This window comes from Lathamus discolor, chromosome 8 (genome assembly GCF_037157495.1).
Source record: "Lathamus discolor isolate bLatDis1 chromosome 8, bLatDis1.hap1, whole genome shotgun sequence".
Classification (NCBI taxonomy): domain Eukaryota; kingdom Metazoa; phylum Chordata; class Aves; order Psittaciformes; family Psittacidae; genus Lathamus; species Lathamus discolor.
Window position 1 is genome coordinate 13,129,901 of NC_088891.1, and position 4,775 is coordinate 13,134,675.

Here is a 4,775-nt window from a genome sequence, read left to right on the forward strand (position 1 = left end):
CATAACCCATGTATGGGATGCACCATAACCCATGTATGGAATACACTATAACCATGTATGGGATGCACCATAACCCATGTATGGAACACACTATAACCATGTATGGGATGCACCATAACCCATGTATGGAATACAGCATAACCATGTATGGAATACACCATATCTATAAAAAATTTTGCTCCACTCTTGAGGGGTCCCTCTAAGAGCCCGTGGTCCTGTGGATCCCAAAACAATGTATTTCCTGGCTCTTCCTTCCCTTTGAACAGTGACAGTCTGGTTCAGTGCTGCTGCATGGTAAATGCGGTGTAAAGGTTTGGTGTTTTTCCAGCACTGCCTAAGCTGAGCTTACCACTAGGAAGCTGCACCCATAAATCACTGACTGGGGCATGCAACAGCAAGTTTGAGTTCACTGAACTATTTGTAGCCAAAATGTGGTCAGTTGCTTTAAACTGTTTGTTATATTCTTTTAATGAAAAACCAGAGGGGCTGTTGTGATCTTCTCATCTGTTTTCCTTATAACACAGCTTGTAAGACTTCATGTAATTAATTCCTGCTTGAGCTGGAGCTTGTCTTTTAGACAAACATCTGGACCCCATTACTGTGTTGTGCGTGATTTGATCTCTTCCCTCACAGAACAGCTGTTGATCAAATTCAGTGACCTGTACCTAAAACCCCTTCATTCAATGCCTGATCAGCAGATCTTGGATCTAGGGCAGAGATAAAATGTGATTCTTGTTCACGTGTAAGATTAGTGAGTTGTGGTGACACTTGTGAAATGGCTTTGAAAGAGGACCAATGTATGTAGTCTGACCCAATTTATTTCAGCCTGGTGGTTCAAGCCTTAAAATGCTGGCCAGCAGCATCTCAAGTGGTCAAACTCCAACTATATTTAGGCTGGATTTTTTTAATTACATTGGTTTGATAGATAATAGGATTTTCTTGGGCTGTTTCATAAGGCACAGTACAGTAATACTGTAATACATTAAATAACATTAACTTCAAGTCATCTGTTATTTCACCCAAACTTGATTTCTGAGAGCCCTTCTATATCCATTGCACTCTAAATCCTGAAGAAATGCATTCAGATTTGTACACTGTACTTGCCATGGTAGTAACAGTAATAATAAATACCTCATCTGTACCAGTTTATTCGCAGCAGTAGATCTTAAATTGAATCACCTTTTCCACTTTGCAGATGTGGAAAGCGAGACACAAACCAGATGGTTATTTTAAATCTGGGGCCCACTTGGTGGGCATGCCACTGGGGACAGGAACACTGGACTCTGAAAGGCTGAAAGGTGGAAAGGATTTCCCAAGGATGTAAGAAGAGCACTGCTGACTCCAAGACCAGAACCCAATGGCTCACCATTCTCTATGCCCCACTTACAAAGAGAGGCATCACCGCTCTGCTCCATGCAGTGTGTCCAAAAGTGTGCCTTGGGTTGGCTGACACTCCCCTGGAGCCACCCCAGTACAGGCAACATGACTTCTGCTCTATCCACTGAGGTACATTTGCTCCTCCACCCATCCCAGCTCTGCCATTTGTGCTGGCATGAGGAGGAGGCTTTGGAGTTACAGGCTAACTCTCCATGTCCTTTAAACTGCCCCATTCAAAGTGGTTTGCTCCTCAGAAGGGAGCAGGAGCTAACAGATCCTGTCCTACTCTCTTTACAGGGTCTGCTAATGGTGAAGATCTTTCTGCTCCACTTCTTTCTCCATGAACAGATCTGGAGGACAGCTTGCTCAGTGTTGGATTTCTTTCTCTACCTGAAAAGCCTAAGGCCCAAGGTCAGACAAAGGCCCTCTGAGCAATACGCACTGGGCACATTTCTCTGAGTACATGCTCCTTTTACACAGCCAGCTTACAGTGCACGGGATTAATCTGCGTATGTCTAAACTGCCCTAATGCTGCACTCAAGAAACTACCCCCATGCAGAGTGGCCCCAGGCGCTGGGCAGAGCACGTCAGACACCGTCTAAGCTTCTGCAGATGTGGCCTACAACACTGCGAGCATGATGGTCGGTGCTGGAGCCTGTCTCCAGACACACCTTGGCAGGCAGGCCCCAGCTGGCTGTAAGGCAGCCACCTGCAAGGGGGCAAACTCCACAACACATGCAGGTAGCTACCGCTGTGTCCTCCCGACAAAGCTGTGTAACCCCTGCTTATGGGGATGAGCTTCTCAACCCTTCGTGTCAGAACATAAAATCTTCAAAGCATTAGGGTTGTGTCTCCAGAGAACCAGGACTGAACCATGTCCTTCTTTGCTGCCACTGCAAGGAATGTATTTCCTCACTTGTAACTTGTTTCAGTCTGAGTTTGGCCACTCTCACAAAAAATTATATGGAATAGAGGGTTCAGGAATCACTTTATTATCATCTGCTTTATGGACAATATCCTTCCTGTGTGTATCCTGTGTGAATTCCCCAGCCAGGGAAATATTTCTGTCCCAGGCCTTATACATTGAACCCATGTTTTACATTTGTACCACATCACCATTGTAGAAAGTAAATATATCACGATTTAATGAGTTTAGGATTATGTCTGAGGCTTTGGATGTTCCCTTCCTGCTGTGCACAGCTCAGCTTAGCTCAGTGAACAGCAGTGAGGATGCTTCATGCTGTATCTGCTCTTGCTTTGCATGGCATTGTCTCAGCACTGGTGGAATTCCACTGCTCTCCACATCTTTTATGTCCTTTGAGATTTTGCATTTTTAACACTTCCCTCACCCATATGTGATTGTCCTAAATTAAATCACAGCCTTTGAAAAAGAAATCTCTCTGCTAATCCTTTTGAGAACGTCGTGTTCCCCCTCTGATAGACGCATTGGTCTGTGAGCTTGGAAAAGGCCAACCCTCTAATGACTGGAGGATTATGAATCTATTGCTGAGCATTTGCAGAAGTGCTCTTGTGGTTACAAAAGTGTCTCTTCATTCACCCATGGGCTCGGTGCCAGAAAGGCTCAGTGTGGCTTTGTGGGTCTCTTGCCTCCAGTGCCGAACAACTGAGAATCTCACAGCAGTCTAAAGCCCAGCTCTGTCATCCGCTGACCGCTCTGGCCTCCTCCTTTGCACGCACTGGGACTTTCTGTCTTTGAAGTGAAGCACTCTTGGGTGGTTCAGCCCAGAACATTGGACTGTTCCATTTTAACTGTGCACAATTTTGATTTAATACGATTTATCAGATTAATTTCTGTCTCTGTTGATCAGAGCCTCACTAATGACTTCAGCACAGCCAGGACTTCGCAAAATATCTTTAATTAATGTACCAGTCATAAGTTACTAGAATTTAAAGTATTTAAAATAAACTCCATAGTAAATAAGATGGATTATGTATGGTAAGTTACACTCTATATATCTCATGGAAATGAAATCTTGGCACTACTGAAGCAGACGGCAGAACTCACACTGGCACCAGTGGGGATAACATTTCACCCACAGTTTCTTTTCCCAAACCTGCCAAGAGTTTCCAGTGACTCTGAACAAGTCAGCACCTCACTATTACCTACTGTGCAAGCCATGGAATCTTTTTTCTCTAAGTCCCAGCGGTATTGTAGGGCCCTTGATATCTGGAAAATGCAGAACTGCTATAGCTGTACTAGCGATTATGGGTTGTTATTTGTATGCTACAAATGTCCTGAAGGCAGGAGCGGCAGTGTCTACAAGGAAGGTTACTCACCTGTTTCTACTATAAACCCCCGAGTTCCATTGTTTTATGTTTTGCCATTCAATTGGCACAGGCCAGACAAGTGCCTTCATTTAGTTTTTGAGATGTGAAAGTTTAACATTGAGATAAGAAGAAAATAAATGCATGGTGAAAAACACCCAGCCTCTGGAAACTACTGTCTGAGCAGCTCCAGCTTCCACACACACAGAGAATCGAGTCAGATCTTTCACTGGTTTTGGGACAATCTGCCCAGATTGCTTTCATATTATAACCTTTAAAAAAACAATGTAGCTGATGTTTACTAGCACTTCATGTCTGGTAGCTGAAATGTCCAACATTCGTGTTCATTAAGCACTGGCCAGTCCTTAACAGGGCATGCTGGCATTTGAACTCCACCAGCATCCTGCCAACGGGAGCACCAAAGGTGCTCTGTCCCAGAGCTTCCTACAAGAAACTGCTGCATCCCTGTAACTGCTCCTCTTGTTGCGTCAGGGAAGGACTGCACATTGAACACAGCCACGGAGAACTCGCCTCCCCAGTGCCCTGCCTGACAGCCCGGAGGAGGAAGCTGCACGTTGTGAATGGAGAAGACACTACATGTAGGCAGAGGTCAAGATGAGGAGCCTGGAGAGGCCAAAGAAAGAGATCTGCATGCACGTGGGGCGCTCTGAAAGCACACGGGAGCCCCACGACCCGCCCGGTTTGGCAGGGAGAGCAGGACCCGGCCGCAGACACAGGCCGTGCCTGCGGCAGGGTAGCGGTCACACGCACACCTCGGCCTATGTGCGAGCCCCATTGCTGCGCGGGATTCACGTCCTGGGTCCCGCAGCCTCCCTGCCCCATCCAGCACCCACCGCGACCCCCGAGGAGCACTGCTGCCGTGTGCAAGCGCCCCACACAGGCGCGGTTTCGGGCTACTGGAGGCCGGGAGCCCTTAAGGCGCCGCACCACGAAGGGTTTCAGCGGTGACGGGCACTGCCCAGGCCTACACCCGCCCGCCCCACAGCCGCTCCGACCCCTAACACCTCCCGGTCCTGTGTGACCGCACCGGCTGCCCCGCCCGCCCCACCTTGCGCAGGCGCGCAGCCACTCCATGAGCGCAGGCGCGGAGC